The sequence below is a fragment of the Taudactylus pleione genome, unplaced genomic scaffold (assembly GCF_031769625.1).
Source record: "Taudactylus pleione unplaced genomic scaffold, aTauple2 ptg000113l, whole genome shotgun sequence".
In the NCBI taxonomy this organism is placed as follows: domain Eukaryota; kingdom Metazoa; phylum Chordata; class Amphibia; order Anura; family Myobatrachidae; genus Taudactylus; species Taudactylus pleione.
Genome location: NW_028284515.1, coordinates 5,015,841 through 5,028,421, shown reverse-complemented (window position 1 = coordinate 5,028,421; position 12,581 = coordinate 5,015,841).

The window sequence follows — 12,581 nt, the reverse complement described above, 5'->3', positions numbered from 1 at the left end:
CTCAGTATGCTGGAGATATGGCTTGGTAGTACACCGATGCAGGAAACAGCTCAGTATACTGGAGATATGGCTTGGTAATACACAGATGTAGGAAACAGCTCAGTATACTGGAGATATGGCTTGGTAATACACCGATGCAGGAAACAGCTCAGTATGCTGGAGATATGGCTTGGTAGTACACCGATGCAGGAAGCAGCTCAGTATACTGGAGATATGGCTTGGTAGTACACAGATGTAGGAAACAGCTCAGTTTGCTGGAGATATGGCTTGGTAATACACAGATGTAGGAAACAGCTCAGTATGCTGCAGATATGGCTTGGTAGTACACCGATGCAGGAAACAGCTCAGTATGCTGGAGATATGGCTTGGTAATACACCGATGCAGGAAACAGCTCAGTATGCTGGAGATATGGCTTGGTAGTACACCGATGCAGGAAACAGCTCAGTATACTGGAGATATGGCTTGGTAGTACACAGATGTAGGAAACAGCTCAGTATGCTGGAGATATGGCTTGGTAGTACACAGATGTAGGAAACAGCTCAGTATGCTGGAGATATGGCTTAATAGTACACCGATGCAGGAAACAGCTCAGTATACTGGAGATATGGCTTGGTAGTACACAGATGTAGGAAACAGGTCAGTATGCTGGAGATATGGCTTGGTAATACACCGATGCAGATCACAGCTCAGTATGCTGGAGACATGGCTTGGTAGTACACCGATGCAGGAAACAGCTCAGTATGCTGGAGGTATGGCTTGGTAATACACTGATGCAGGACACAGCTCAGTATGCTGGAGATATGACTTGGTAATACACTGATGCAGGTCACAGCTCAGTATGCTGGAGGTATGGCTTGGTAATACACTGATGCAGGACACAGCTCAGTATGCTGGAGATATGACTTGGTAATACACCGATGCAGGACACAGCTCAGTATGCTGGAGATATGGCTTGGTAATACACTGATGCAGATCACAGCTCATTATGCTGGAGATATGGCTTGGTAATACACTGATGCAGGACACAGCTCAGTATGCTGGAGATATGGCTTGGTAAAACACTGATGTAGGACACAGCTCAGTATGCTGGAGGTATGGCTTGGTAAAACACTGATGCAGGACACAGCTCAATATGCTGTAGATATATCTTGGTAATACACTGATGCAGGACACAGCTCAGTATACTGGAGGTATGGCTTGGTAATACACAGATGCAGGACACAGCTCAGTATGCTGGGGATATGGCTTGGTAATACACTGATGCAGGACACAGCTCAGTGTGCTGGAGATATGGCTTGGTAATACACCAATACAGATCACAGCCTGGTATACTGGAGGTATGGCTTGGTAATACACTGATGCAGGACACAGCTCAATATGCTGGATATATGGCTTGGTAATACACTGATGCAGGACACAGCTCAGAATGCTGGAGGTATGGCTTGGTAATACACAGATGCAGGACACAGCTCAGTATGCTGGAGATATGGCTTGGTAATACACTGATGCAGGACACAGCTCAGTATGCTGGAGATAAGGCTTGGTAATACACCAATGCAGATCACAGCCTGGTATGCTGGAGACATGGATTGGTAATACCATGATGCAGGACACAGCTCAGTATGCTGGAGATATGGCTTGGTAATACACTGATGCAGGACACAGCTCAGTATGCTGGAGGTATGGCTTGGTAATACACTGATGCAGGACACAGCTCAATATGCTGGATATATGGCTTGGTAATACACTGATGCAGGACACAGCTCAGAATGCTGGAGGTATGGCTTGGTAATACACAGATGCAGGACACAGCTCAGTATGCTGGAGATATGGCTTGGTAATACACTGAAGCAGGACACAGCTCAGTATGCTGGAGATAAGGCTTGGTAATACACCAATGCAGATCACAGCCTGGTATGCTGGAGACATGGATTGGTAATACCATGATGCAGGACACAGCTCAGTATGCTGGAGATATGGCTTGGTAGTACACCGATGCCGGACACAGCTCAGTATGCTGGAGATATGGCTTGGTAATACACAGATGTAGGAAACAGCTCAGTATACTGGAGATATGGCTTGGTAATACACCGATGTAGGAAACAGCTCAGTATGCTGGAGATATGGCTTGGTAGTACACCGATGCAGGAAACCGCTCAGTATACTGGAGATGTGGCTTGGTTATACACCGATGCAGATCACAGCTCAGTATGCTGGAGATATGGCTTGGTAGTACACCGATGCAGGAAACAGCTCAGTAAGCTGGAGATATGGCTTGGTAATACACTGATGCAGATCACAGCTCAGTATGCTGGAGATATGACTTGGTAATACACCGATGCAGGAAACAGCACAGTATGCTGGAGATATGGCTTGGTAGTACACCGATGCCGGACATGCCGGACACAGCTCAGTATACTGGAAATATGGCTTGGTAATACACAGATGTAGGAAACAGCTCAGTATACTGGAGATATGGCTTGGTAATACACCGATGCAGGAAACAGCTCAGTATGCTGGAGATATGGCTTGGTAGTACACTGATGCAGGAAACAGCTCAGTATACTGGAGATATGGCTTGGTAATACACCGATGCAGGAAACAGCTCAGTATGCTGGAGATATGGCTTGGTAATACACCGATGCAGATCACAGCTCAGTATGCTGGAGATATGGCTTGGTAGTACACCGATGCAGGAAACAGCTCAGTATGCTGGAGATATGGCTTGGTAATACACCGATGCAGATCACAGCTCAGTATGCTGGAGATATGGCTTGGTAAAACACTGATGCAGATCACAGCTCAGTATGCTGGAGATATGACTTGGTAATACACCGATGCAGGAAACAGCTCAGTATGCTGGAGATATGGCTTGGTAGTACACCGATGCCAGACACAGCTCAGTATACTGGAGATATGGCTTGGTAATACACCGATGCAGGAAACAGCTCAGTATGCTGGAGATATGGCTTGGTAGTACACCGATGCAGGAAGCAGCTCAGTATACTGGAGATATGGCTTGGTAGTACACAGATGTAGGAAACAGCTCAGTTTGCTGGAGATATGGCTTGGTAATACACAGATGTAGGAAACAGCTCAGTATGCTGCAGATATGGCTTGGTAGTACACCGATGCAGGAAACAGCTCAGTATGCTGGAGATATGGCTTGGTAATACACCGATGCAGGAAACAGCTCTGTATGCTGGAGATATGGCTTGGTAGTACACCGATGCAGGAAACAGCTCAGTATACTGGAGATATGGCTTGGTAGTACACAGATGTAGGAAACAGCTCAGTATGCTGGAGATATGGCTTGGTAGTACACAGATGTAGGAAACAGCTCAGTATGCTGGAGATATGGCTTAATAGTACACCGATGCAGGAAACAGCTCAGTATACTGGAGATATGGCTTGGTAGTACACAGATGTAGGAAACAGGTCAGTATGCTGGAGATATGGCTTGGTAATACACCGATGCAGATCACAGCTCAGTATGCTGGAGACATGGCTTGGTAGTACACCGATGCAGGAAACAGCTCAGTATGCTGGAGGTATGGCTTGGTAATACACTGATGCAGGACACAGCTCAGTATGCTGGAGATATGACTTGGTAATACACTGATGCAGGTCACAGCTCAGTATGCTGGAGGTATGGCTTGGTAATACACTGATGCAGGACACAGCTCAGTATGCTGGAGATATGACTTGGTAATACACCGATGCAGGACACAGCTCAGTATGCTGGAGATATGGCTTGGTAATACACTGATGCAGATCACAGCTCAGTATGCTGGAGATATGGCTTGGTAATACACTGATGCAGGACACAGCTCAGTATGCTGGAGATATGACTTGGTAATACACCGATGCAGGACACAGCTCAGTATGCTGGAGATATGGCTTGGTAATACACTGATGCAGATCACAGCTCAGTATGCTGGAGATATGGCTTGGTAATACACTGATGCAGGACACAGCTCAGTATGCTGGAGATATGGCTTGGTAAAACACTGATGCAGGACACAGCTCAGTATGCTGGAGGTATGGCTTGGTAAAACACTGATGCAGGACACAGCTCAATATGCTGTAGATATATCTTGGTAATACACTGATGCAGGACACAGCTCAGTATACTGGAGGTAAGGCTTGGTAATACACAGATGCAGGACACAGCTCAGTATGCTGGAGATATGGCTTGGTAATACACTGATGCAGGACACAGCTCAGTGTGCTTGAGATATGGCTTGGTAAAACACCAATACAGATCACAGCCTGGTATGCTGGAGACATGGATTGGTAATACCATGATGCAGGACACAGCTCAGTATGCTGGAGATATGGCTTGGTAATACACAGATGTAGGAAACAGCTCAGTATACTGGAGATATGGCTTGGTAATACACCGATGTAGGAAACAGCTCAGTATGCTGGAGATATGGCTTGGCAGTACACCGATGCAGGAAACCGCTCAGTATACTGGAGATGTGGCTTGGTTATACACCGATGCAGATCACAGCTCAGTATGCTGGAGATATGGCTTGGTAGTACACCGATGCAGTAAACAGCTCAGTATGCTGGAGATATGGCTTGGTAATACACTGATGCAGATCACAGCTCAGTATGCTGGAGATATGACTTGGTAATACACCGATGCAGGAAACAGCTCAGTATGCTGGAGATATGGCTTGGTAGTACACCGATGCCGGACACAGCTCAGTATACTGGAGATATGGTTTGGTAATACACAGATGTAGGAAACAGCTCAGTATACTGGAGATATGGCTTGGTAATACACCGATGCAGGAAACAGCTCAGTATGCTGGAGATATGGATTGGTAGTACACCGATGCAGGAAACAGCTCAGTATACTGGAGATATGGCTTGGTAGTACACAGATGTAGGAAACAGCTCAGTATGCTGGAGATATGGCTTGGTAGTACACCGATGCAGGAAACAGCTCAGTATGCTGGAGATATGGCTTGGTAATACACCGATGCAGGAAACAGCTCAGTAAGCTGGAGATATGGCTTGGTAGTACACCGATTCAGGAAACAGCTGAGTATACTGGAGATATGGCTTTGTAGTACACAGATGTAGGAAACAGCTCAATATGCTGGAGATATGGCTTGGTAGTACACAGATGTAGGAAACAGCTCAGTATGCTGGAGATATGGCTTGGTAGTACACCGATGCAGGAAACAGCTCAGTATGCTGGAGATATGGTTTGGTAATACACCGATGCAGATCACAGCTCAGTATGCTGGAGATATGGCTTGGTAGTACACCGATGCAGGAAACAGCTCAGTATGCTGGAGGTATGGCTTGGTAATACACTGATGCAGGACACAGCTCAGTATGCTGGAGATATGACTTGGTAATACACCGATGCAAGTCACAGCTCTGTATGCTGGAGGTATGGCTTGGTAATACACCGATGCAGGACACAGCTCAGTATGCTGGAGATATGGCTTGGTAATACACCGATGCAGGACACAGCTCAGTATGCTGGAGATATGGCTTGGTAATACACTGATGCAGATCACAGCTCAGTATGCTGGATATATGGCTTGGTAATACACCGATGCAGGACACAGCTCAGTATGCTGGAGATATGGCTTGGTAATACACTGATGCAGGACACAGCTCAGTATGCTGGAGGTATGGCTTGGTAATACACTGATGCAGGACACAGCTCAGTATGCTGGAGATATGGCTTGGTAATACACTGATGCAGGACAAAGCTCAGTATGCTGGAGATATGGCTTGGTAATACACTGATGCAGGACACAGCTCAGTATGCTGGAGATATGGCTTGGTAATACACAGATGCAGGACACAGCTCAGTATGCTGGAGATATGGCTTGGTAATACACTGATGCCGGACACAGCTCAGTATGCTGGAGATATGGCTTAGTAATACACTGATGCAGGACACAGCTCAGTATGCTGGAGATATGGCTTGGTAGTACACTGATGCAGGACACAGCTCAGTATGCAGGAGATATGGCTTGGTAATACACTGATGCAGGACACAGCTCAGTATGCTGGAGATTTGACTTGGTAATACACCGATGCAGGTCACAGCTCAGTATGCTGGAGGTATGGCTTGGTAATACACCGATGCAGGACACAGCTCAGTATGCTGGAGACATGGATTGGTAATACCATGATGCAGGACACAGCTCAGTATGCTGGAGATATGGCTTGGTAGTACACCGATGACGGACACAGCTCAGTATGCTGGAGATATGGCTTGGTAATACACAGATGTAGGAAACAGCTCAGTATACTGGAGTTATGGCTTGGTAATACACCGATGCAGGAAACAGCTCAGTATGCTGGAGATATGGCTTGGTAGTACACCGATGCAGGAAACCGCTCAGTATACTGGAGATATGGCTTAGTAATACACCGATGAAGGAAACTGCTCAGTATGCTGGAGATATGGCTTGGTAATACACTGATGCAGATCACAGCTCAGTATGCTGGAGATATGGCTTGGTAGTACACCGATGTAGGAAACAGCTCAGTATGCTGGAGATATGGCTTGGTAATACACTGATGCAGGACACAGGTCAGTATGCTGTAGATATGGCTTGGTAATACACTGATGCAGGACACAGCTCAGTATGCTGGAGATATGGCTTGGTAGTACACAGATGTAGGAAACAGCTCAGTATGCTGGAGATATGACTTGGTAATACACCGATGCAGGTCACAGCTCAGTATGCTGGAGGTATGGCTTGGTAATACACCGATGCAGGACACAGCTCAGTATGCTGGAGATATGGCTTGGTAATACACTGATGCAGATCACAGCTCAGTATGCTGGAGATATGGCTTGGTAATACACTGATGCAGGACACAGCTCAGTATGCTGGAGATATGACTTGGTAATACACCAATGCAGGTCACAGCTCAGTATGCTGGAGGTATGGATTGGTAATACACCGATGCAGGACACAGCTCAGTATGCTGGAGATATGGCTTGGTAATACACCGATGCAGGGCACAGCTCAGTATGCTGGAGATATGGCTTGGTAATACACCGATGCAGGACACAGCTCAGTATGCTGGAGGTATGGCTTGGTAATACACCGATGCAGGACACAGTTTAGTATGCTGGAGATATGACTCAGTAATATTGTACACGGGGCATGATTCAGAGATACATGGACAAATTAGTGCAGCTTCTTTGTACACAGCTTCTCTGATATGCTGCTGTAAATGTGTTTAAAAAATGTGATCTGGTCGTTAAACATATACTTTACACAGCTAAATGCCAATTGTTTCCATTTGGGAAGTGGTCTCCCCTCCCTCTCATTCTGCTACGATAAATGTTTTCTGGTTCACCTTACTTCCATTATACATGATACTCCTGTGTTAGCCACCATATACTGTAGTTTCTCATTACTTGTATTTTTTAATCCCTTCTTTCTTCTTTCCCTATATTGATTTTTTTTTATCCTTCTCTACTCTTTTTTACCTTAGTTTATAGGTCAATTTCATGATTGTGCCTTGCTTTTATTTTCCATTTATACCCTTTATCTTTATCTATGATCAGTGTAACTCTGCTCTGTACTTTCCTGGTTTGCAAAGCCCTATGGGCCTGATTCACCAAGAATTGCCATTGTGATCGCAATAGCAATTACGCATGCAGTATCACTGCTAAAATATGCTAGTGATTGAAATTGCAATGCCATACGCAGTCTAACATAAGGACGCCCCCTTACCTTACACACATCCGTAATACTTACTAAGTCTGCAAACCCATCGGTAACATCGAGTAACATTGGAGCCTCACACACACACTTGCACAAGGTCTGACCTTGCTAACCTCATTGCACGCAGTGTAAGCCCAGGCTGCATATGTCATTGCTAATTTATGCACACCCCTGCAATGGCGTTCAAAAGCACTGGCACGCCTGCATTTCACCAGCCACCCCCCTGTCACCTCCCCCAAATGGTGATTCCTGTCAATCAATCTCCGATGGGTCTGCTTAGTCACTGCAGTCCCGATCACAGTGGAGTGTTCGCGCACGTGCAATGTAATGCTCAGAATGCAACAATCGGCCGATTACATGCGTAATCGCAAAAGTGACCCTTGCTGAATCAGGCCCAATGTCTATATGGTCTCAGTGTCGCAATGACCATACATTGTTGTGTACACTGTTTTTTTCCTACCCAAAAAGTTTTTCAATAAACCAAATAAAAAAAATGATATGGTAAATCAAATGCTACATGTAAAATTATATATACTCTGGTGACATAAAGTAATGTTGATATAATAAACATTATCACTAAAACGTACATGTAGAAGAATACTTTATACCAGTTCAAAGAAGAAGAGATCCTGAAAAATAAAAGCAAACCTTTTGTATAAGATGTGTGTTGGTTATTATAGATAGTGTATAATGCATTTATATTAACTTGTTGTGCAATTCACTCTTCCAATAAAAGTGTTAATTAGGGTTACCCCAAGCAAGCCCTATTTATTCCTCATCAGAAGTGTAGCTTGGGTGAAGGCACTAGCCATAATTGTACCCTACAAGATATAGGCCCTCATTCAGAGCCGTACGCTCTGAGCAGAGCGCACGCTCTGAATGAGGGACGCCCTCCATAATTATGGAGCGTGCAGTTTGATGGCCGCGATGCTCTTGACCATCGCGACCATCGCCACTGCGAGCCGGAGCCTGCGGTTGAGTTTTTCAACCGCAAGGCCCGGAGTGATTTTGGCCAAAATCACTCCCACTGACATCACTAGTGATGTCAGTGGCCGGCTTCTGACGGTAGGCGTTCCCTTGGGAACGCCCCCATCAGGAAGGCACGCACCCGGCACACCCACCAAAGGGGGCGTGCTGTCAATCAACATCGACAGCACGCCCCCTTTGATCAGACACAACGAGCGAAGGAAAGTCCTTCGCTCGTCGCGTCTGGCGCATGCGCATGACGGAGCTCCCGCCGTCGTGCGCATGCGCAGTGCACAACATCGACCCACTTGCGAGCGGACAGCCGCTTGCGAGTGGGTCTGAATCAGGCCCATAGTCCAATAGTTGGTTACAATTAGGGATGGCCATCGATGGGCTGCCTAACAATGGTCACCATCGATAGATCCATTGGAGATTACTGTTGATGGCACACAGGAGCGGATTGGGACACAAAACCAGCCCGGGAAATTTATGGAAGCAGCCCTAATGGGTGTTGGGTCTATTGAGGAGGTGGGGTCTGTCGAGGGGGTCGGGATAACTTCTCATAGGTCCTGATTCTGAGTTGGATGCAGTTGCAGCCATCCTTGTGTCTTTTGCTGCAGTTGTGTCTATGAGTTTAGGCTAATGATGCTACAATGCCCTTCCCTGGTGTACAGCCGTGCCTCAGAATATGCATGGACTGAGACACCCACTGTCAGTGTCTAGTCCCGGGTACACACTAAGCGATATGTTGCCCGAGCCAGCAGATTCAAGCAACACACCGGGCACATCGGCCAGTGTGTACCTGCCATGTTGCTGAAGAGACACACTCCCGCACATCGTCAGAGTCATCGCCCATCAGGCAGGTCTGACGGGCGACATTGTTAGCGAGGGCCATAATGCCAAATGCATTATGGCCCCCGCTCTCATGCTGTCGCTCCCGGCATTGGCAAGTGTGTATGCACTTGCTGATGCCGACATCCCGCCGGTTCCCGTCGCTAACAAGGTCGGTACACACTAGACATAGTCTAGTGTGTATCTGCCTTAAGTCTTTAGACGCCAGCATCAGTAGCACCATTTGAAGTTTCATCGGCCCTATACTAGGTGCAGATCATCCATCAAGTATGGCCTCCAATGTGTGCAATTCAGCGTCTCTGTAGCCAACCCCCTATAGCCACCTAGGAACACCTAACACATTTCTAATACACTTCTTGGTGCATGTGTCTGAATCCACACTGCAACTCAAACACATGCGCAGATGAAAAACAATGCACAAGAAAATAAAAAACACTTTGGCCCCCACAGGAAAAAAACAAACACATTGAACCCCGACAGGAAAAAACAACAACTACATTATCCCCCACAGGAAAGAAATCAAAACACATTGGCCCCCACAAAAAAAATAAAATAACACATTGACCCCTACAGGAAAAAAAATATACACATTGACACCCAACAGATCCAAAAAAATAAAAAAACACATTAGCCTCCACATGAAAAAATAAAACAGGTTGGCCCCCACAAGAAAAAAATAAAACACACACTAGCGCCCACAGAAAAACAAACACATTGACCCCTACAGAAAACAATAAAACACATTGGCCCTCACAGGAAAAAAAATACAAACACATTGGCCCCCACAAGAGAAAAACAAACAGATTAACCTGCACAGAAAAAAAATAAAACCTATTGATCCCCACTGGAAAACAAACACATTGGCCCCTACAAAAATTAATAAAACACAATGGCCCCCACAGGGAAAAAAAACACTTTGACCCCTGACAGGTAAAAAACAAACAAACATTGGCCTTCCAGAGAAAAAAAAATTGGCCCCTGCAGGAAAAAAATAAAAACACATTGTTCTCCACAAGTAAAAAGCCAGCAGGCAGTGACGGCCAACCCAGTAAAGGTGTCCAACTTTCACATATTTGAGTCACAATTATGAGAACACGACCATAATGTACTTGGTCTACATATGCCCTTCAGCTCCAGGCGGATGGAGTTGAAAGTGTAACATAAGAAAAATCAAAATGTTCACATATGAGTAATTTGTACTTGTGCATTCATGCCAACGTCCCAGACAAATGTACAGCTCATAATGAGCCTCAGTATGTATTAATGTTAGCAGATACCCTGTATAGGAGCAGCAGAAAGTATAATATTACAGGCGAATAAGTGATTGTCTGACTCGATCGCTGTGGTTCCAATGCACAAAAAACTAGTTATTAGGATGTGAGGGGATCGCACATGCAAAGCAATCACATTTTACAAGAGTGATCAGATGCAGGAATAAAGGAAACATGAAGACTAGCATGCACAGCTACAATACAAAAAAGAGTAGTAGCGCTGATTGTGTCAGTTACATGTGTTGCATGAAATTGGATAGGATATCAAGGTACATTCAATATGTTTAATAAATGAATTAAAAGTTATTTCATTGTTTCCAATAATAAATATGTACAATTGACATGTGGCATATAAAAACATAGGATCTCACCCACAACCTCAAGTCCGTATTGACCTATTGCCCATATGGCCTCTGTGAGGGAACGTAGGGGATGCCAAGATGATGTAGGAGCCTGTCTGCTGGACTTTAGTCCTGGTATCCACTAGAGGGATGTCCCTTTCAAGATGTGTAAAATATGTCAAATTGTTGGGTCCTCACATTATGCGGTGTCCATGAGCGGCAGATGCTTGACTGCAACCATTAGCTGGTATCTTCTTAGTGGCTTAATCCTTAATGTCCCAAGGGCTGCTTTAAGCAAAAAATGGATGGTCCAAGTGGATATGTTCAGATAGAGGTAAGTGGATGGAAGGTGGTGATCCCAATAAAAGGCTGACGTGTTTCACTGCATCTAGGTGCAGCTTTATCAAAGGTATTCAATGAATGTCCAAAATGGTGCTTTTATACCCCTCCAAATAGGGATATTAATTAGCACCTGACTTCAATTTGAGAGTACCATATATAAAGACCGCTTAATAGTTTCAAACATATGTGCATATAAAACATACATATACAGAACTGTACACAAAATCATTAGGAGGCAGACCTATTATAGTGTCACACTCACAGTGCAGCCCCACTTGGACTGTCTGTGTCCACCAGCAGCCTCATCTGAGCTCTGGTCATATGGCAGTTATTACACATCTTCCCACAATGCTTTTGTACTCTGTGTGGGTGGATCTCTCCTGCCACACACAGAATCTGCTGCTCACCAGCACCATCTCTGGTGATACTGCCACATATCCCCCTCCCCAGCTTGAAACCCCTGGGTACATGGGACAAAGCATTCACATTGCAAAGTCCCTCTTCATTATTCTCAGAACCATCCACCGCATCCTAGATCACCGGATCCAAGATCATCCAGACTCTGGTAATTTCTGGGGGTTGCATCCTCCAAGTTCCAGAGGTAAATTTTCTCCTTACTTTATGGTACCAATGGTGATACTTGCTTTCTTTATGCAGTACTTGAGGCTCACTCTTGGGTACCGCAACAGACATTAAGAACTTGAGGTAACTTTTCCCAAAGTGACACACTTCCTCTTTACTCTTGCCACTTAAACCTACTAAAGGCACATCTTTTGCCCAACTTCTACTTGACCCATCTTTAACCTGCAGCCTTGAAGCCCTGTATTGGCTACTGGCACACTTCACTGATGGCCCCTTGGAAGAAGAGGAGCTAACACAACTTCTGGACCTTGGCTTTATGTCAACAGACCATGTACTGGCACTGTCACCCTCATACTCTGGACTCTCATGTCCACATAAGTTACTTGAGTGTTTACTCCATTGATGCACAGACTTGATCTCATGGCTCTGATGGCTATCTGCCACTTCATTAAGGCATTGTTCTATTGGACTTTCTTGTGCTCCTGCTTTTTGAGCCTTGAAA